This window comes from Hemiscyllium ocellatum, unplaced genomic scaffold, assembly GCF_020745735.1.
Source record: "Hemiscyllium ocellatum isolate sHemOce1 unplaced genomic scaffold, sHemOce1.pat.X.cur. scaffold_716_pat_ctg1, whole genome shotgun sequence".
In the NCBI taxonomy this organism is placed as follows: domain Eukaryota; kingdom Metazoa; phylum Chordata; class Chondrichthyes; order Orectolobiformes; family Hemiscylliidae; genus Hemiscyllium; species Hemiscyllium ocellatum.
The window spans coordinates 5,836-28,960 of record NW_026869194.1 but is presented as its reverse complement, the minus strand read 5'-3'; the positions used below and the strand labels follow the sequence as shown (position 1 = coordinate 28,960).

The 23,125-nt window shown below is 45.0% G+C and overlaps 1 long non-coding RNA gene across 3 annotated transcripts; it reads right to left on the bottom strand.

Moving 5' to 3' along the window:
* Positions 1 to 266: 266 nt before the first annotated feature.
* Positions 267 to 23,125, bottom strand: LOC132814173 (uncharacterized). Of its 3 annotated transcripts, none has more exons than XR_009644332.1 (6): positions 23,076 to 23,125; positions 22,333 to 22,439; positions 15,764 to 15,870; positions 13,201 to 13,291; positions 3,017 to 3,134; positions 267 to 387 (listed from the first exon to the last, which is right to left on the bottom strand). It is a non-coding gene; the product is annotated as an uncharacterized LOC132814173 (long non-coding RNA). The 3 variants fall into 3 exon arrangements; XR_009644331.1 differs by lacking the exon at positions 23,076 to 23,125 and adding an exon at positions 22,704 to 22,983; XR_009644333.1 differs by lacking the exons at positions 267 to 387; positions 3,017 to 3,134; positions 23,076 to 23,125 and adding exons at positions 10,877 to 10,948; positions 22,704 to 22,983.

Sequence of the window (23,125 nt, the reverse complement as noted above, 5' to 3'; positions counted from 1 at the left end):
AGTGACATTGCGGTGTTACTGTGTGGGTGTAGGCAGGGGTAATGTGATGGTGCTGCCTCCTGGAGGATACACTCAGCGTCCCTCATCATCCTGCAGTAACATCAACTGGGGTTCAGAGATAGAAGCCATTTACAGGATATGGGTATCACTGGCTCAGCCAGCATTTATTCCCCATCTCTAGTTACCCTTGAGAAGATGGTAGTGAGCTGCTGTCTTGAACCATTCACAGTCCATTTGGTGCAGATAGACCAACAATGCTGGGAGGGACAGGGTTGCTGGATTTTGGCCGAGTCATTCTCCATCTTTGGTTCTTCAAATGCTGGTTAACTTAATCACAATCTGCACGAGTTTGAGATTTCAGTCTGCAAACCTTCACGATCTAGTACCCTGTATAAAGGAATATGTACAGGTTAGAAATTCAGAACAGACAATTCTAGTTTCTCTGGAGTATCTTTTTCCCCTTTCTTCCCCCAACGCTGTAACCCTCCAGCCCACTTCCTCTCTCCCACCATTCTGACTCTGCTACCCCCTAGTGTACACCCTCCCCATTCTCATGGAGTTACTGATAAACAGATCCATGTCACCACTTCCCGTCCCTGGTTAGACTCTGCACCCTTTCTGGGTTCACTTCCTTTCCCTTCAGTTGCTGCAAGTCAATAATGTAACAGCAGAATGAATCAAAAGGAAACAGAAAGGGAGGTGGCAGATCCTGGACAGAAGAGGAACCTTCAGTCTGGGAGAATGGGTCAGATCCTTCTTTGTTTCCCATTGGTCGATGCCCAGTGTTATGACGAGTTGGGGATGGCCTTTGGCCCCACGTGGGTGTAGTGACACTTTGACCCCCCGCCCCCCCAACCGATATGTTCCTCCTCCAGCCAGTCACAGTGTGAAGTACTTTCCGCTAGTTACCCCAAAGCACATGCTCCAAAATCGGCCCACATTCTGTACATTTACAGTGCCAGGCTTCCACACAGACGTGTGGTTCCCACCTCAGGGATTGTGGGAGTTGTAGTCCCCATGAAGCCACTGGTTTCCTGTCTCTGGAAAGTGAATGAAAAGTGTGGGGTGGAAGGTGTTGGGTATAGGATCCCCATTCAGACAGACAGGACATATGGACTGTCACTGGGTTTTACTGAGACATCTGCTTCCACAAACTGATTTCTGATGTAAAGAACACAGATTCAGCCAATTGCGGGGCGGGGAGGTTAATAAGGGGGAGTAGAGTTTAAGCAGAGGTGGCTCAGTGGCGAGCACCACTGCCTCACAGCGTCAGGGACCCGGGTTTGATTCCAGCCTTAGGTGACTGTGTGGAGTTTACACGTTCTCCCCATGTCTGCGTGGGTTTCCTCTGGGTGCTCCAGTTTCCTCCCACAGTCCAAATATGTGCAGGTTAGGTGGGTTGGCCAAACTAAATTGCCACAGTGTCCATGTATGTGCCAGTTAAGCCATTAACCATGGGAAATGCATGGTTACAGGGAATGGGTGGGTCTGAATGGGATGCTCATCATAGGGCTGGTGTGGACTCGGTGGATGAATACCCTGTTTCTGCACAATGGGGATTCTATCCTATTCTCAGGAAGAAGAATGTGCTTATCTCAATGTGTTGTGAATCTGTGGAATTCCCTATTCAAAATGCGGTGGATGCCAGGACAATGAGCAGATTTAATGAAGAGATACAGATGTTGAATTTGCAATGAGATGAAGGAGGAGAGAGAGAAGGTGGGAAAATCCAGCTGAGACCGAGGTGAGCTCAATCATCATCGAAAGGCTACACCGCCTCTCCTGTGCCCAGTGCTCATCTTCTTACGGTAATAACAGGAAAGCTGAATCCAAAACTCACCACCTTCACCCAAGGAGTTTTTCGGAAAACGTAGGATAATCTGGTGGATTAGTGTTCCAAACTTAGATAGTGAGGACGCATGTAGGAGATAATGATTTTGCAATTTTAAACTGAGGGGAGATAGTGATTTATGATTTTAGACTGTGTCGTTCATTCACACCGTCCAGAATACTCTGTTGTGAATATCCATCCTGTACTTTATTACAAAGTTAAGGTCACTGATAATGAAAACCAAAACACCCAGGAAACATCCCCTCACCTTGTAATCTGATAAAAGACTTGTGACAAGTAAGGATGAATTTAGAATACAGATGGAAAGCGGGAAGATTAAATCCAGTCCCAAAATCCTGTGCTTAAACAAAGGAGACTACCATAGGATGAGACAGGAGTTGGCTAATGTAAACTGGAAGCAAAGAGTTTACGATGGGGTAGTTGACAGCCAGTGGAGAAATATCAAAGCAATTTTTCAAAGTGCTTAGCAAAAGTTTATATCAGTGAAATGGAAGGACTGTAGGAAAAGGAGTAATCTGCCATGAGTGGCTAAGGAAATAAGGGAGTCTATCAAATTGTAATAGAAGGCATATAAATTGGCAATGATCAGCGAGAAACTAGGAGATTAGAAAAACTTTAAAGATCAACAGAAAGCTAGATGGGACTGGGGATAAAAATTGACGAGTAGCTAACCCGAGGGCCAGAATAGCATACTGCTAGAGGGGAACATGTGGCCTCTGTAATTATTGAAGTACTTAACTGAAGAAGTCTGTTATCATAGAAGTAGACCTGATAAAGTTAAAAATTACACCGTGCTCGGAAAGCTAGTGCTTCCAAAAAAACCTGCTGGACTATAATCTGGTGTTGTGAGATTTATAACTTTGTCCACCCCACTCCAACACCGTCTCCTCCACATCAGAATCCTGACAGACAATCCCACTGAAACTGAAGCGCCTGTCAGGTATGGAAATGAGCCACGGGGGGTGGGGGGGGGAGGGATGCGATGTTAAAACACAATGTGCTGAATTGAACTAGACCTTTTTAACTGCCGTTGCCATGGAGATAATCCTGATAAACAGCCTCCATTCAAAGCTACAAACTTTGGTAACATGGACTTGGCTGTGTCGCAGTAATTTTTCCAGACACACTGACATTTGAAATCTTTTTCACGGACAGAATACACACCTTTCCTTCCAGATGAAAAGGCCAATGATATTCAGGTCGGCACGGATCCAGTAACCATCAGGTCTGAACATGAAGCTCAATTTGAATTTCTCATTCACAAATCCACCCTTTCAGTACCCTACAACAGAGAAAACAACTCACCACTGTTAATACAGGATGGAACTTTATAAGATAATGATAGTATTAAATTGTAGTTTCCTTGTTCCCCCCAAAGCTTTAAATCTCAGTCTCACAATTTCTCTCTCTTGTTAACTGAAGACCAAACCAATCTCCTCACTCCTTTCCTCCACACCCAGTTTTCACAATCTCTCTCCTCTCCTTGAATTCAGTTACCTAGCTCTTGTCTGCAGACTAAGAACCAAATCAATGATTCTGACTCAGAGCATCCCGCGTGTTGGTGAATCCTCCCACCAGGTCCTCGGGTTTCCTTCCTACTCGGAATCACATTGGAGAAAAATCAATCTGGAACCTCCCATTTATATTCCCCACCTCCACCCTCTGATGAGAACCATCCTGCACACACTGCATCCTGCACACTGGCAAAATCATATCTGGTTGAACTGAAATGAAGCAAGTTAGAACTCTAATTGCATGCCCATCCATGTCCCTTTCCATAACATTCCTGAATTTTCATAAAATGTGTTCTGTTAACTTTCTGCAAAATCCTCCCCCAGTGAAATAGATTACCTCAGAGTACAAGGCATCTGGATCACGTGGGCAAATGGGCTGAGGAGTTCAATTTAGAAAAACATGCGTGGTGTTGCATTTTGGAAAAGCAAACCTTAGCAGGACGCGTACAGTTAATAGTAAGTTCCTGGGGAGTGCTGCTAAACAAAGACCTTGTTATGCAGCTTCATAGTTCCTTGATAGTAAAGTCGCAGGTAGATAAGATAGTGAAGGTGGCAGTTGGTCTGCTTGCCTTTATTGGTCAGAGTGTTTAGTATAGGGGTTGGGAGGTCATAATGTGGCTGTACAGGACATTGATTCGGCAACTTTTGGAATATTCCATGCAATTCTGGTCTTCCGATCAGAAGAATGTTCTCAAACTTGAAATAGGTCAGAAAGGTATTACAAGGATGTTGCCAGGAGTTTTACCTGGAGTGTCGGAAACTGAGGGGTGACCTTCGAATACTTAGAATACTACATTCAATTCTCGTCTCCCTGATTTCAGAAAGATGTTACGACAATAAACTCAACCTCAATAACAAGGTCCTGGGAAATGTTGACGAATAAACAGACCGTGCAGTGTGGGTTGATAGTTCCTTGAAAGTGGGGTTGAAGGTAGACAGGTCGGTGAAGGTGGTGTTTGTAATGCTAGCTGTTATTGGGCAGTACATTGAGGATAGGAGTTGGGAGATCATGTTTCGGTTGTACAGTTTATTGGCTCGGCCACTTTTGGAATTTCCATACTGCTTTCAATTCCAGTCTCCCTGCTATAGGATGGATATTGGGAAACTTGAAAGAATTCAGAAAAGATTTACAAGGGTCTTGCCAGGATTGGAACATTAGAACCATAGGGAGAGGCTGAATAGGCTGAGGCTATTTTCCCTGGATCACTGGACGCTTGAGGTGGCATTGTAGAATTTCATAAAACTATGAGGAGCAACGATAGGGTGACTAGTCATGGTTTCTTTTTTACCCCAGGGTATGGGAATCTAAAAGTAGACAGCATAGGTTTAACATGAGAGGGGAAAGACTTCAAGGGGATTTGGAGGCTTTGGAGAGGGTGAAAACAGGTTTACCAGGATGTTGTCTGGATTGGGAGAGGCTGGAAAAACTTTTGTCTTTGGCAAGTCAGTAGCTGCGGGGTAACCCGAGAGGCACAGACAGAGTGAATAATGTGAGTTTTTTTCCAAGGTGGAAGTGACAAATTTTAGAGCCACACATTTAAGAGGAGAGGGGGCAGTTTAAAGGAAATGAAAACCAAAACAACTGCAGATGCTGTAAACCAGGAAGAGAAACAGAGGTTTCTGAAACAGCTCAGCAGGTCCAGCAGCATCTGTGAAGAGAAATTAGAGTTAACGTATCTGAGGAAGGGGGACCAGTCCCGAAACATTAACTCATTTTTCTTCACAGATGCTGCATGACCTGCTGGGCATTTCCAACGATATTTGTGCAGGTTTAAAGGGAGTTATGTCAGGCAAGTTTCTTAAGCAGAAGGTGGTAGTTGACTAGAATGTACTCTCCTGGGAGATGGTAAAAGCAGGAACAATCACAATGTTTTTGAGGCATTTGGGCAGACATAAGCAGGCATGGGGTGGCAGGGATATGGATCATGTACAGGCAGATGGAATTAGTTTGGAATGGCATCATGATCCACACAGACACGGTGGGCCGATTATTCTGGTGCTGTAACTGTTACGTTTTCCAAAGGGAAGAATGTCTTTTGAAGAAGTAACAAAGGATTGATGAGGGCAGAGCGATGGACATGATCTACGTGGACTTCAGTAAGGTGTTCCGCAAGGCTCCTCATGGGAGACTGGTTAGCAAGGTTAGATCTCATGGAATACAGAGGAAACCATCCATTTGGATACAGAACTGACTCAAAAGGTAGAAGACAGAGGGGTGGAGGGCTGCTTTGCAGACTTGAGGCCTGTGACCAGTGGAGTGTCACAACGATCGTTGTTTGATCCACTACTTTTCGTCATTTATATAAATGACTGGAATGCTAACATAGGAGGTATGGTTAGTAAGTTTGCAGATCACACCAACATTGGAGGTGTAATAGACAGTGAAAAAGATTACCTCAGAGTACAATGGGAACTTGATCAGATGGGCGGATGGGCTGAGGAGTGGCAGATGGAGTTTAATTTAGAAAAATGTGAGGTGCTACAGTAGGGACTTATCCACTTAATGATAAGGTCCTCGGGAGCATTGCTGAACAAAGACACCTCGGAGGGCAGATTCATCGCTTCTTGAAAGTGGAGTCGCAGGTAGATAGAATAGTGAAGGCAGCATTTGGTATGATTTCCTTTATTGGTCAAAGCATTGAGTACAGGAGTTAGGAGATCATATTGCGGCTGCACGGGACATTGCTTAGGCCACTGTTGGAATAATCCATACAATTCTGGTTGCCTTCCTATCAAAAAAATATTGGGAAACTTGAAAGGGGTCAGAAAAGAATTTCAAGGATGTTCCCAGGACTGGAGGATTTGAGCTACCAGGAGAAGTTGAATAGGCTGTGTTCCCTGGAGCGTCAGAGGCTTGCAAAATCGAGATTTGCAAAATCATGAGAGGCATGGATAGGGGAAATACACAAGTTCAGATGGTTGGCATAGTCTCATGGGCCGAATGGCCTGCTTCCACACTGTAGGGATTTGGTCACTGAGTATAGGAATTAGCTACAGTTGTGACTGTACTGGGCATTGGTGAGGCCAGCTTTAGAATACTACATTCAATTCTAATCTCCCTGATTTTGGAAAAAAAATGTTACAATAGGACTCAACCTCATAATAACAAGTTCCTGGGAAGTGTACCAGAACAAAAGCACTGTGCAGAGTGGGTTGATAATGCCTTGAAAGTGGGGTTGAAGGTAGACAGGTCGGTGAAGGTAGTGTTTGGTATGCTAGCTGTTATTGGGCAGTGCATTGAGTATAGGAGTTGGGAGATCATGGTTCGGTTGTACAGTATATTAGCTCGGCCACTTTTGGAATCCCCAGACTGCTTTCCATTCTGGTCTCCCTGCTACAGGAAAGATGTTGGGAAACCTGAACAAGTTCAGCAAAGATTTACAAGGGTGTTCCCAGTATTGGAACATTTGAACCATAGGGAGGGGCTGAGACTATTTTCCCTGGAGCAGGAGATGCTGTGGGATGGCTTTATACAACTTTATATAGTTGTGAGGAGCAACAACATGGTGACTAGTCAGTTTCTTTATTCCCAGGATAGGGGAGTCCAAAAGCAGAGGGCATAGGTTTAAAGTGAGAGGGGAAAGACTTCAAGGGGACCGTAGGGACAACTTGCTTGCTACATGCATAAATGAGCTGGTTGGCATGGACGATAAGGGCAGAGGGTTTGTTTCCATTCTGTACATCTCTGTGACTCTGTTTTACAAAACATGAGGAGAGTTTCAGAAAATATCTGCAAGGCTATTGTTAGGACTGTGGAGTTAAAGGGAAAGGCTGAATAAGCTGGGGCTTTTCCCCAGAGCGTCAGAGACTGATGGGTTACCTTACGGAGAAGCACAGACAGGGTGAATAGCCAAGGTCTTTGTTTCCACCCAGTGTCGGGGAGTTCAAAACTGCAGGGCGTTGGGTTTTAGGTGAGAGGGGAAAGGTTTCAAATGGACCTGAGGGCCAAACGGTTCACTCAGAGGTTGGTGAGCGTATGGAATGAGATGCTATAGGAATGATGAACACAGGCCAAATTAAATTTAAAAGGTGTCTGGAGGGGGACATGAATAGAAAGTGTTCATGTGTGATATAGGCCAACTCTCCCAAATGGAGCTGGATCAGGTTAGGATATCTGGCCGACATGGACGAGTTGGACTGAAGGGCCTGTTTCCGTGCTGGATAACTCTCTGACTCGAAGTGCCTCAGCAAAATGGTGGAAATTCACAATAAAAACAAAACCTGCTGGAGATCCTCAGCGGGTCAGGCAGCGTCTGAAATGGTGACAGATGCAGGAAACATTGCAGCCTGGAAGTAGTGTTGAGATGATCACACCAAGCATTACAATATCGATTACACGCTGAGTGCCAGAACGTGGGACCAGAATAAATAAGTGCTTGATGACCAGCATGAATACAATGGGGATGGAAAGCAGACGTTCTGGGTCAGGACTATTCATCAGGACTGACAAAGAGTCCCGACCCAAAACATCAACTTTCCTGCTCCTCTGATACTGCCTGACCTGCTGCACTTCCCCAGGTCCACATTGTGTACACTCTGACTTCCAGCAATGCCCACATCTTATCCACCCTGGTCATTGTGTTCAGGCCAGGCAGCATCAGTAGTGCTTGGTGTGTCCATCTCAACACTTCTTCAAGTGCACTATCTACCTGCACCTCTACTTTCGAGGAATTATGAACCTGCACTGCAAGGTCTCTTTGTTCAGCAACACTCCCCAGGACCTGACCATTATGTGTATCAGTCCTGCTAAGCTTTGCTTTTCCAAAATGCAGCACCTCACATTTATCTAAATTAAACTCCATCTGCCACTCCTCAGCCCATTTGCCCATCTGATCAAGATCCCATTGTAATCCGAGGTAACATACTCCATTGTCTGCTATGCATTCAATTTTAGTTTCAAATGCTAACTTACTAACTATATCTCATATGTTCACATCCAAATCATTGATATAAATGACAAAAAGCAGAGGGCCCAGCACCGATCCTTGTGGCACTACACTGATCACAGGCCTCCAGTCCAAAAAACAATCTACCTCCACTACCCTCTATCTTCTAACTTTGAGCCAGTTCTGTATCCAAATGGCTAGTTCTCCCGGTATTCTGTGAGATCTCATCTTGCTAACCAGTCTCCCATGGGGAACCTTACCAAACGCCTTACTGAAGTCCATAGAGATCACATCTACCACTCTGCCCTCATCAATCCTCTGAGTTAATTCTTCAAAAACAGCTCAATCAAGTACGAGACACATGATTTCCCACACACAAAGCCATGCCGACTCTCCCAAATCATAGAACATAGACAAGTACAGCACAGAACAGGCCCTTACGTCCACGATGTTATACCGAGATTTAATCCTAATGTAAAACATAGTAACTTAACCTACACACCCCTCAACTCACTGCTATCTATGTGCACGTCCTGCAGTCGCATAAATGTCCCCAATGATTTCGCTTCCACCACCACCACTGGTAACGCATTCCAAGCATTCACAACTCTGTGTAAAAAACTTACTTCGGACGCGTCCTTTATACCTTCCTCCTAATATCTTCATAGTATGACTTCTCAAACAAGTTAATCCTGCCCTGGGGAAAAGTCTCTGTACACCTCTCAGGTCTCCTCTCTTCCTCTTTTTCTCCAGAGAGAAAAGTCCGAGCTTATTCAAACTTTCTTCATACAGGAAGCCTTCCAGTCCAGGAAGCATGCCGGTAAACCTTGTTTGCACCCTCTCCAAAGCCTCTGTACATTTCCTGTAGTATTGAGACCAGGACTGGACACAAACTTCCAAGCGTGGTCTCACCTGGGACTTGTAGAGCTGTAGCAAAACCTCACGGCTCTTAAACTCTATCTCCCTGTTAATGAAAGCCAAAAAAACATTTGCTTTGTTAACAACCCTATCCACTTGGTTGGCAACTTTGAGGGATTTATGTACTTGCACACCCAGATCCCTCTGTTCCTCCACACTGCCAAGAATCCTGTCTTTAATCCTATACTCAGCATTCAAGTTCGCATTTATCCAGCCATTTCTCAGCCCAGCTCTGCATCCTGTCTATGTTACGCTGCAGCCTGCAGTAGCCCTCTATATTATCGGCGACACTTCCAATCTTTGTGTCATCGGCAAATTTACTAAGCTAACCATCAACCTCCTCATCCAAGTCATTTATAAATCCTACAGAGACCCAAGAACGGAGCTCTGCGGGACCCCACTCAACACTGTCCTCCAGACAGAATACTTTCCATCTACAACCACTCTCTGCCTTCTGTCAGCCAGCCAATTCTGAATCCGGATAGCCAAATCTCCCTGTGTCCCATACTTCCTGACTTTATGGATAAGCCTACCATTGGGAACCCGAACAAAAGCCTTGCTGAAATCCATTTATAACACATCCACTGCTCTGCAGTCGTTGACCTGTCTTGACACGTCCTCAAAGAACTCAATAATCACACTATGCTTTGACAAATTGTCATAAATTCTATCCCTCAGAATTATTTCCACAACTTTGCTGACAACAGATGTAAGACTGACTGGTCTGTAATTGCCACCGATTTCCCTATTTCCCTTCTTGAAAAGAGGAACAACATTCGCCTCCTTCTAATTCTCCGGTACGACTCCTGTAGAGTGAGGAGGCAAATATCCTCGCCAGCAGCTTAGCAACCTCCTTTCTCGCTTCCTGGAGCAGCCGAGGATAAATCTGGTCTGGCCATGGGGACTTATCAAGCTTAATGTTTTCCACAATTTCCAGCACATCAATTTCATCAATCTTGATCTGTCCTTGCTTTTCTAAATACATGTAAATCCTGTCCCTCAGGGTACCCTCTAACAACTTGTCTAGCACCGACGTCAGGGTCACGCGTCTGTAGTTCCCGGGATTGTCCAAACCGCCTTCCTTAAACAGTAGCACCACATTAACCAACCCCCAGTCTCCTGGCTCCTCAGCTGTGACTATCAATAATACAAAAATCTCAGCAAGGGGCTCAGCAATCACTTCCCTGGCTTCCTACAGAATTTTAGGGTACACCTGATCAGATCCTGGGGATTTATCCACCTTTATGCGTTTCAAGGTATCCAGTACCACCTTCTGTGTAATATGGACATTTTTCAAGATGTCACCATCTATTTCCCGACATTCCATAACTCCCATGTCCTTCTCCACAGTAAACAATGATGCCAAATACTCGTTTTGTCTCTCTCCCTCCAACCCCATCCTTAACCCCATTCGCCAAAGCTGTATCCTGTCCCCTTTTTACCCTCCTGATTTCCCTCTTCAGTATACTCCTACTGCCTTTATACTCGAAGGATGTTTTGGATTGGAATAAATACAAAATGGTACATCTTGATTTAAAAAAAAGGCATGAGTTACACTCATTAAAAGTCAGGCCATGAGAAGTGATATAGAATAAAGAGACCTCGGTGTTCAGATTTTTGAAGTATGTGTCACATGTAGACAGGGTGGTTAAAAAGGTGTTTAGCACATTTATCTTCATTGCTCAGACCTCAGAGTAGAGGAGTTGGGACGGGATGTTGAGGTTGTACAGGATGTTGGGGAGGCCTCTTCTGGAATACTGTGCCCAGTTCTGGTTGTGCTGTCATGGGAAGGATATTATTAAACTGGAGCGAGTTCAGAAGAGTTTTACCAGTAGGTTAATGGGAATGGATGGTTTGAATTTTAAGCAGAGTCTGGATAGGCTGGGACTTCTTTCACTGGAGCGTAGGAGGCTGAGGGGTGACCTTATTAGAGATTTAGAAAATGCTGAAGACTATCAGTAATGTGAACAACAGGTGCCCTTTCCAGGAGGGGGTGCGATTCAAGACTGGGTATATACATTTTAAAGTGAGAGGAGGAAAGCTTTAAAACGACGTTTGGGATTTTATTTTTTTGTTTTTGCATAGAGAGTGGTTCACGTGTGGAATATACTTGCAGAGGATGTGGAAGCTGTGAATACAATTACAATTTCAGGGTAGCACAGTGGCTCAATGGCTAGCAGGGCTGCCTCACAGCACCAGGGACACAGGTTCAATTCCTGCATTGGGTGGCTGTCCATGTGGAGTTTGGATATTCCTCCCCATGTCAGCGTGTGTTCCTCCAGGTGCTCCCCTTTCTTCCCACAAGCCACAGATATACAGGGTAGGTGAACTGGCCGTGCTAAATTGCCCATCGTGTTCAGGGATGATTGGGTTTAGTGAATTAGTCAGGGGTATATGTAGAGTAAAAAGGGTAGGGGAATGGGATTCTAAAGAGGAAAAAACATTTGGACCCGTATATCGATCGGGAATGCTAGGATGGATTTGGACCAAGTGGAGGCAAATGCGATTAGTTCAGATCAAAATTATGGTCAACACGGACTGGTTGGACCACAGGGTCTGTGTCAGTGCTGTATAACTTTATGACTCTAACGCTCCTACCTCTGTAAATTCCTGTGTGCTCGGAACTCTCCCTGTCAATGCCACCTCATCCAGCCTTACAACTCTTCCATATCTCAATAATTCCTCTCCAGCCTCAAACCCCAAAAATTTCTATCATAAATATCTATCTTTGTAACATCCTCCATCCTCAGAATACTTTCCAACTTTCATGCCCTCCAGATTTATTATCCTCCCTATCTCTAATCCCCTCCCCTCTCTGAAAACTTTGCGATATGTGCCTTTCTTTATTTCCAGCCTCCAGGACACCCAATTTTTATTTCTCACTTGATGATGGCCCTTTCTGATTCCTGAGCTGAGCTTCTGAATTTCATCTTAAAACTCTCCGTCTCACTTACCTCCCAAAAACATCGACCAACCATGTGTCATCTATTCTAGTATCACCTTTTCTGACCTGATGTCCAATGGAGCCTGTCATATTCCTGTCATAAACATCTCAGCTGTATACAGAACAGAAAAATACTCTGGTGATCCATCTGTGAGAAAGGAAACTACCACCGAACTATCCTGATCTATTTTCCAGTACTTGTGGAAAAGTCTCCTCTATCATGGCATCACAAGTGCACACTAAATACATCTTAAATGTTTTTGGGATTTGTGTCTCCCACCCTTACAGACAGTGAGGTTTAGTGCAACTGTTGTTCTATAATGACATTACCCACAGGAACACAGAGCAGCTGGGTCTGTGCAAACCAGAGATCGCCCACACATTGGGAAGGATGGCAGGGTCCCTGAGAGGGGGCACAGGAGATTTACCAGGATGGTTCAAGGCATGGGGGATTTTAGTTGCAGGAACATGGGTGTTAATGGTACAGATCAAGAATATCCATCTACAATAGATGGACTCTCCTTTCTAACCTCTCCCCTTGCCTGGGCTGGGTAACCTTCAGGTTAAACCCACCACCAGACATTTCTCCCTAATGAGAGAGCAGCCCTATGGTCTGGGAGGACAATGCTGCCTTTCCCTTTTACACAGTGATGCCACTGTACCCCGGGGGTGGGGAGAGGGAATGCTGAAGGTGGGGGATGGGACACCACTCAGGCACAGTGCTTTGTCCTGGAGGATGTTCACTTTCTTTAATATTGTTGGGGGCTGCACTGATGCAGGCAAGTGGAGAATGTTCCAACACAATCCTGATGTGTACCTTATAGAGAGCAAACAGACATTGGGGAATCAGGGGTTTGGGGAAACTGAGGTTGTTCTCCTTGTAGCAGAGGAAATTGTGGCTGCCCTGTGACAGAGGGGTTTACAGAAATTATACATTAGAATAATCAACCTTACACTCATCAGCTCATCATAAACTGTTGACAAGACATATATGAAAGACTTGGGGGAGATCTATTGACAGGATGGTTTGATTGAAAGGAGAACTTTTATGCATCAAATAGGAATGAGCTGGAACACAATACTCACAACTAAATGCAAATATCCAGGTCCTGATGAATTGAGTAATTCTGTCAGAGTTTGGTGTTACAAATACTGAGGTTACCATCTGAATGTCCACCTGTAATACAAGTTTATAAAATCCGTCACTGTCAGATCAGGTTAGAAACCCGCACCATCCCCTCCTCCTGGCCCAGGATGACTGGACACATTACCCCTTGTGGAGGTCAGCAGTCAGTTCAGGGGGAAATGTATGTGGGTTTCTATCAGTTTCCATCTTGGGACTTCATGTGACTGAACAGGGCAGATCTTTGACACATGGGAGAGAATGTTCCAAGTGTTAGTGAGATGTGGAGAGCAGGATTTGCTGCTTCTTCTTTCCTTCTGTGCTGCCGCTGTGCCTCATCAATAACACATGGCGGGGGGGGGGGGGGGTGAAAGGCTCATGCAGCTTCAGGGGCAAGTTGTCACCATTCTGACCAAATAGGCAGTAAGCTCCTCCCAGTCATTCCATAGAGTATCCCTTAAAAGACAGCAACTCTGCATGCTTCCCACTGCCCAGTGTTCCCAGGAAAAGTTTAGAAGAATGATGGGGAAAATCTCCTAGGAAAGGCATAACAGTAAAGTTCCAAAAGGATTATAAACAGTTTACACAGAGGGATCCATTGGAGAAGTGGGCAACAAGTTGGCAAATGGAGTATCACTTGGGAAAATGTGAAGTTGTTCATTTTGGAGGAGATAATAAAAAGAACAGAGGACTATTTAATTGGTGGAAACTGTAGAAAGCTGCACCACAAAGGGACCAAGAGGTAAATGTGCAGGAAACAAAGCAAGCTAGCACAAAGTTACACCAGGTCATCAGGAAGGGGAATGGAATATTGCTCCTGATTTCAAGGGATTTGCAGTATAAGAGTTTGAAGTATATACCTGAGAGCAACTTTATACAGTGCGAGTGAGACCACATCTGGAGTAATGAGAAGTTTTGCTCCCTTTATTTAAGGTAATACATCACTTCATCGGAGGCATTCAGAGAAGATTGACTGGGATGATCCTTGGTTTGAAGGGATTCTCTTTTAAGAAAAGGCTGAAGAAGTCGGGACTCTACTCACTCGATTTGGGAAGAATGAGAAGTGAACTCTTTCAAACATATCGGCTTCCTCAGGGGTTTGACAAGGTAAAGACTGACAGGATGTGTCCCAGCATGAGGGAACCTAGAACCAGACTCTGGGTCAGTCGCAGAATCAAGGGTTCTGTTTTAGTTTTGTCAACTTTAATGCAACACCAACACGGGTAAGGGGTTTCAGTAGCAATGGAGCTGGGGCGAGGGGGAGACAAGCAACATTTTACAGATTGGAATTCCTGGTGCTTGTGATTGTGTAGATGTCTGATCAGAAGGTCACCTTGGCGTCAGAATAGGAGAGCAATATTGTGAAGAGTGTAGTTCTGCCTCAGTTCCCAGTGAGAGAGGGGCTCAGCAGTGAGGGAAAGGAATTTGTAACATCAACTGAAGGCAATGGGTTTAACCATTGCAATGTTTCATTGGAGGAAATTGCAGCTAATCGAGTAGTGGGAGCATGGTTAGCAGTTTGATAACAGAATAACAGTGGAGTAATGGAGAGGGATGATGGGGAGGTAGAGCTGGACATTGTCAGTGTACATGTGAAACCTAACAGTGCTTTTGGACGATGTCACTTCCTGGCAGTATGTAGGTGAGAAACTGGAGGGACCAAGGATAGATCCTTGAGGGACACCGAATACAAGGACTTCAGAAAGGAAAGGGAGAGTGGAGATGGAGAAGGATTTTCCAACAACCTTGAAGTAAAATATTAGTTGGTAGCAGAATGTGTGAGCAGGACATAACCAGAAAAGACAGACAGAACAAGGAACAATATCTGTGAATCGGTGAGGGGGAGTGATGATGATGATGATGAGGAGGAGCCTGACTCTACATTCTATTTCTCCATTCGTGAGATCACCCAACCCCACCCTAGTCTCAGCTCATTTACTGAAATACTTGCTCCATCCCTGTGTTATCTCCAGACTCCATTATCCAAACACACTCCTGGCCAGCCTCCCACATTCAACTTACATATAATATCAAGAATATCTAAAACTCTATTGCCCAAGTGCTCGCTTGTTCTATAAGTTGTTGATCCAACAAAAGGCTCCCGTTTACAAGCAACTTAAAATTCTCACTCGATGTAATTCCTGGCTGTGAACATCCCTGTCTCCCTGCACCACACAACCTGTGAGACCTCAACAACTCATTTTCTGTCAGACTCCCAACGATGTGTTTATTCATTGCTTCACCGGATTGGCTGTTTCTACTGTTGCCAAGGCAACACGGTCTGGAATTCCTATCCTAACCCTTTCATATCTGTTTTTCTCCTTTAAGGTATTCCCGAAAACCTGCTTATTTGGCAATTCGCTTTGATCACCTGACCTAATATACCCATCTGTTGCCTAATGTCAGAAATTATCAATAGTATTTCGTGAAATTATAAAAATGATAAAAATACAAACTGTTGTTGATTTGCACATACATTTTCAACTTTTCTCTGTCGCTGAGTGAATAATCTGTAACATCTCTTACCCAACCACATTGTGGGAGCACCTTCACCACACAAACTGCAGCTGTACAAGGAAGTCAAACATCACCCTCTCCCCAGGCAATGGGGCTTTGGCATTAATCACTGGGATCTGTGGAGGGAGAAACACAGTTGATATTTCAGGGAATGAAAATGTTGCAGAATTTGATGGTCAGAAATGGAAGGAAAATGCACTCTTTTGTTGTAAAAAGGAATTATTCACTGGCAAAGTGATTGTGGAAAATTCAGTCCGTTTAGAGAGCAGCACGTTGTCAGGGGTTGGGCAGCAGAGGAAAATTAACTTACAAAAGGTCTGTGAAAGTAACAGTAAAACACTGAACAACCCAAACACCCTGTTTCCCAACACTTTAACTCCCCTTCCCGCTCCACCAAGGACATGCAGGTCCTGGGCCACCTCCACCGCCAAATCCCAGGCATCTGATGCCTGGAGGAAGAACGCCTCATCTTCTGTGTTCGGATCCTCCAACCACATGGGATCAATGTGGATTTCACCAGTTTCCTCATTTCCACTCCCCCCACCTTATCCCAGATCCAGCCTTCCAACTCGGCACCACCTTCTTGTCCATCTTCCTTCCCACCGATTGGCTGCTGCTTGACCTGCTGTGCTTTTCCAGCATCACACTCTGACATTGAAAACACCCTGACTCTGACACTCTGTAAAACCTGCCCTATCACTCCCTGCCAGGCAAAGCTGTGCATGTGTCCCCCTGCAGCTTGCCCCTCACAAAGTTGGCTGCCACACTCATGTCCCATGAATCACTGCCCCCAATAAAGGTGGCGGCGCTCACTCGCACCATTCACCATTTGAAGCATTTTCCCGTTTGCCACAAACACGGTCCTGGGATTTTCAAATTTGTGTTTTCCGATGTGCACTAAGTTCTGTAAAACGTCTCAGCACGTTCCATTAAAATTTCCTTCTCTTCCTGGTCAATATGTCTTTCCTTAACCCTGCCCTGCACCTTCACACATTCCCAATGCCTTGGTCACAACACACACTGTGCTGCCAGTGAAGCTGATCACGTGGTTGCTTATAGCCACGCCCCTCATTCACTCCGATTGGTTGGAGGACCGACAGGCACTGCCTGGTCTTCCAGTCCCAGCCCCATCTTCTTATAAGAGGTATAAGAGTGAGGGTTCATTCCTGTTTCTCCTGATGTCAGACATTAACAACAACTACCTGCATTTTATGGAGCCTTTCACACTGACAATTCTCCTAAAGTGTTTCACGAATGCTGGAAACATTGATTAAAGAGAACAACTTTAAGATACATATTTAAGGAGGACAGAGGGGGTTAGGAAAGATATTCAAGAGTTTTTTTAAGATTAGATTACTTACAGTGTGGAAACAGGCCCTTTGGCCCAACAAGCCCACACCAACCCTCTAATGAGCAACCCACCCAGACCCAATCCCCTACATCTAACACTACGGGCAATTTAGCATGGCCAATTCACCTAATCTGCACACTTTTGGACTGTGGGAGGAAACCGGAGCACCCGGATGAAACCCACACAGACACGGGGAGAATGTGCAAACTCCACACAGACAGTTGCCTGAAGTGGGAATTGAACGCGGGTCTCTGGCGCTGTGATGTAACAGTGCTAACCACTGTGCCGCCCATCTGCAGCTCCAATCGTGGAGTGATGTATGTGGGGAACAGCTTACAACGGAGACAGTTAGTGGTTAACCATAGCTTAACAACCCCATGTCCTAGCCCCCTACCCCACACACTAGGCCTTGTTCTCACAGCCTGTCATTACACACTACCTATGGTTAGCCACTAATAGTCTCCATTAACAGCTAGTCACCCTCCCCCAGCCAGATCGTTATCCACTCCTTTATCCAACCGTTCTTCTCGCTCTATCCCTACCTATCCTTTACTCCTTACATCCTCCCCTAAACCCTACCTTCTGCATATAAACCAACATTTGTTCTCACAGTAACATCAGCTGTGAGGATGGGACACCGGATCTGAAACGTTAACTCTGATTTCTCGTCACAGATGCTGCCAGACCTGCTGAGCTTCTCCAGACCCTCCTGGTTGTTGTTTCTGATTTACAGCATCTGCAGTTCTTTTGGTTTTAATTTACCGGGAGTTTGTAATTCAGGTCCAACAGCCTCTGTCCCAGTCTCTGCTGTCTCTCCCACCCCCACCCAGTGACACTGCACCTGCACAGCTCATGGACAGGTGTCGTCTTGCTGGCCACACCCCTCATTCACTCCCATTGGCTGCAGGACCACACAGACTCTCCTCCCATTGGTCTGGAGCTGCCGTCAATCAAGCCATCCCCCATTGTGAGGTGAGTGGTGGGCTCCTCGCTCTCTCTGCCTTGGGATGAGCTTCATACTTCACAGTGAATGGGGCAGTATCACAGAGCACAGGGGCTGGGGGCTATTCAGCCCATTGAGGCTGTGTGCTCTCCCTCTGGAGATGCTGCAAATCCGTCCCAACTCCCCTCGCATTTACCCACAGCCTCCCAATCTTTCCGTAAAAAGTAAAATTGCAAATCTGTTTGAGAACACCTGCTGAATCTGTGTCCACCCGCTGTTCAGACTGTTCCAGATGCTCAGAATGTACTCAGTAAAATATAGGTCACATATTCACATTATTTTCCATTTAACTTAAAGTAGTTACTAATATTGTGACATTGTTAACAATTCCCCTCTCTCTGCAAATTAAAATATCCTAGAAACAAATCTGCACCTGGTCGAAATCACTGCTTAACCTTCTCAGATCCAAGAATTATCTGTGCTGAGATGTACAGCTCAGAAACAATGGACCAATTCGCCCATGCCAACTAGGAATCCTAAACTAACGGAGTCCCACTTGCCAGCTATTGGTCTGAATTCCTCAAAACCCTTCCTAATCACGTACCCAATCGGATGCCTTTTAAATGTTGTAATTGTATCAGTCTCCACTACTTCATCTGGCAGCTCATTCCATTCACACACCACACTCAGCTTGAAAACGTTGCCCCTTTGATCCCTTTTAAATCTTTTGCCCTCTCAACTTAAACCCACGTGGTCTTGTTTTGGACTCACCTAACCTGGGGGAAAAAAGACCCCAGCTGTTCACCATATCCACACCCCTCGTGATTTTATAAATCTCCCAAACGTCACCTCTCAGTCTTTGATTCTCAAGGGAAATTAACCCCAGCCTATTTAGCCTCTGTGTAGCCCAAATCCTCCAACTGTAGCAAATCTTTGTAAATCTTGTCTGAACCATTTCAAGTTTCACAACATCCTTCTCAGAACAGGAAAATTCGAACTGAAAACGGAATTCCTGAAATGGCTTTATCATAGAACAAAGAACATAGAAAAATACAGCGCAGTACAGGCCCTTTGGCCCTCGATGTTGCGCCGACCCAAGCCCACCTAACCTACACGAGCCCACTATCCTCCATTTGCCTATCCAATGCCCGTTTAAATGCCCATAAAAAGGGAGAGTCCACCACTGCTACTGGCAGGGCATTCCATGAACTCACGACTCGCTGAGTAAAGAATCTACCCCTAACATCTGTCCTATACCTACCTCCCCTTAATTTAAAGCTATGCCCCCTCGTAATAGCTGACTCCATACGTGGAAAAAGGTTCTCATTGTCAAATGTCCTATCCAGCCACAATATGACGTCCCAGCTTCTGTATTCAATGCATTGACCAATAAATATAAGCAAACCAAACACCACCTTCACTACCTGCCAACCTGCGACTCTACATTCAAGGAACAATGTACCTCTTTTTTCAGCAACACTCCCCAGGAACTTACCATTAAATACATTAAGTCCTGTCCTGATTTGCCTTACCAAAATGCAGCAGCTCACATTTGTCTAAATTGAACTCCATCTGCCATTCCTCACTCGAATGGCCCATCTGATCAAGATCCTGTTGTATTCTAAACTAACCTTCTTCACTGTCCACTACACCTACAATTTTGTATTTTCTGTAAACCTACCTCATATATTCACATCCAAGTCATTTATTTAAGGACCCAATATCCATTCCTGCAGCACACTGCTTTTCAGAGACTTCCAGTCCACAAAGCAACCCTTCATCACCACCCACTGTCTCCTACCTTCAAGCCTGTTTTGTATCCAAATAGATAGTTCTCCCTGCATTCCATGTTATCTAACCTTGCTAACCAGTCTGCTCTGTGGAACCTTGTTCAATGCCCATATAGACAATGTCCACAGTCTGTCTTCATCAATCTTCCGAGCACTTCTTCAAAAAAAAACTCAATCAGGTTAGAGTGACAATTTCCCACGCACAAAGCCATGCTGACTCTCTAATCATTCCTTGTCTTTCCAAATACATGTAAATCCTGTCCCTCAGAATCCCTTCCAACAACTTGCCTGCCACTGACTTCAGGCTCACTGTTCTCGTGTTCCTTGGCCTTTTGTTACCACCTTTTTAAAAAAAAAATGGCACCCGTCTTCCAGCACCTCACCTGTCACGGACGATAATACCAATATGTCAGGGAGGGGCCCAGCAATCACTTCCCGAGCTTCCCACAAATTTCTGGAATACACCTGATCAGGTCCCAAGGCTTTATCCACCTTGATGCAATTTAAGACATCCTGAAACTCCTCCTCTGTAACAGACACTTTTCAAGTTCTCACTATTCATTTCTCCAAACTCTCTAGCTTCCACATCCTTCTCCAGTGAAAAAAAGACATGGAATATTAGAGGTGCGAGGTAGGAGCGAAGGACTTCTGGGAAGGTGAGTCTAACTCAGTAGCTGAGAGAGTAGCTCAGACTGAGCTGTCTCAGTCCTCAAGGACATAACTGTTCAAATGGGGTTTGCAGCAGGTGGTGAGGGAACAAGGTACTACATCTTATCGTTATGAATCTACCAGCTGCAAATGCATCTGTCCATGACAGTATCGGTAAGAGCGACCATCACACAGTCCTTTTGGAGACAAAGCCTCGCCATAAAGTTGAGAAAAACCTCCCTTGTGCTGAGTGGTACTATCACCGTGCTAAATGGGACAGATGTAGGAACTCAAACTGGATCTCTCTGAGGCACTGTGGGATAACAACAGCAGCAGAACTGTACTCCAGCACAATCTGTAATCTCATGGGTTTGTACATCCTGCACTCACCCATCACAATGGACAGGAAAGGAGGGCATGCCATGAGCAGCACCAGGCATACCTAAAAATGAAGTGCCAACCTGGTGAAGCTACCAAGCAGGACTATCTGCATATCAAACAGCATCAGCAGCAAGCAACAGAGCTAAGTGATCCTACATCCAATGGAGTGGATCAGGGCTCTGCAGTTCTGCCACACCCAGTTGTGAATGGTAATGGACAATTAAACAACTAGTTGCAGGAAGCACTACAGATATCCCCACCCTTACTGATGGAGGGGTTTCACACATCCATGCAAAAGATAAGATGACAGCATTTGCAGCAATTTTCAGCCAGATGCAAAGTGGGATGATCCATCTCAGCCTTCTCCAGTGGTTCCTAACATCACAGATGTGAGCTTTAAGCCAGTTCGATTTAGTTTGAATAATATCAACAAAATGGTTAAGTAGTGTAAAGGCTTTGGGTCCTGCTAACATTCTGGCAATAATACTGATAGCTTGTGCTCCAGAACTTGCCACCCACCAAGCCACGTACTGCTCCAGCACTGGAATCTACCAACAATGTGGAACATTGCCCAGGGATGTTCAAATAAAAACACAGGGCAAATCCAATCCAGGCAATTTCCCTCCATCAGTCCAACTCGATCAGCAGTAAAGTGATGGAAGTAGTCATTAGCAGGACGACCAAGCAGCAGCTGCTCAGCAACAGCCAGCTGAGTGACACTCATTTTAGGCTCCACCAGGGCCACTCAGCTCCCGATTGTGTTACCGCCTGATTCACAACCTGACAACCAGCTGAATCCCAGAGGTGAGGTGAGGGTGACAGCCCAGTCCCACTCCAACACCACTATTTCTAGCTGATTCTATCCTTGTCTCAGCTCATATACTCTCATCCATCGTGTGTTATCTCCAGACTTAATTATCCAAACACACTCCTGGCCAGCCTCCCAAATTCAACCTCTCTGTAATCTCAAGAAAAATTGAAAACTGTCACCCATGTGCTCACTTCTCCCAAAACATGTTGATCCATCAAAAGGCTCCTATTCATAAGCAACAACAATTTAGAAAACTCACTCTTCATATAATTCCTGGCTGTGATCATCCCTAGCTCCCTTCACCACACATCCTTTGAGACCTCGACAACCCATTTTCTTCGAGACTCCCAATGATTTGTTAATTCATTACTTCAATTGTTTGGCTGATTCTACAGTTGCTAAAGCAACATGTTCTGGAATTTGCAGACAAAACCTCACAGGTCTGCTTTCCACTTTTAAGACATCCCTCAAAACCTACTTTTTGGCAATGCTTTTGGTCACCTGACCAAATATCTCCATCTCTGGCCTCATATCTAAAGTCCTCAATAATATTTTTGTGAAAGCATGATAATAAAACTACAAACTGTTCTTGATTTGGACATTATCTTCAAATCATCACTGTTGCTGTAATGAATAATCTGTAATGTCTCTTACCCAACCACATTGTGGGAGCACCTTCACCACACAAACTGCAGCTGTACAAGAAAGTCAAACATCACCCTCTCCCCAGGCAACAGGGCTTTGGCATTAATCACTGGGATCTGTGGAAGGAGAAACACAGTTGATGTTTCAGGGAGTGCAAAATGAATTACAGGGAATGAAAATGGTGCAGAATTTGATAGTCAGAAATGGAAGGAAAATACACTTGCTTATTGGAAAAAAGAATTCTTGACTGTCAAAAATATTCAAGATAAAAGTAATCTGATAATAGAGCAGCACATGGTCAGGGGCTGGGCCACAGTGAAAAACTCATTTACAAAGGGTCTATAAAAGTAATAATACAGTACTAAACAGACCAAACATACCCCCATGGTTGGAGACTGAGGAAGCTGGACATTGACAAAGTGGTCCTGAGGGAGCCCAGAGGTGAATCAGAGCAGGATTGGCTGCTGTCATCACAATGACTCTGTACCAGAGAGAGGCTGCACATGCGCCTGGCTGCACCTTGCCCCCTACAAAGATGGCGGCTCCGCACGTGTCCAGTGAATCGTTGTCCCGAATAAAGATGGCGGCGCTCACTCAGGCCTGCAGCCGCTGAGGCAATTCCCCATTTACTGCAAACACGGGACTGGGACGTTCACATTTGTGTTTTCCGACATGCACAATTTGTTTGTAAAACCTCTCCGCTCATAGCAACACAGTTTTTCTCCCGTTTCCCTGTTTATTTCTTTCCTTACCGTATCCTTTCTCTCCATAACTTCCCGAGCATTCATTACAGCGACTCTGA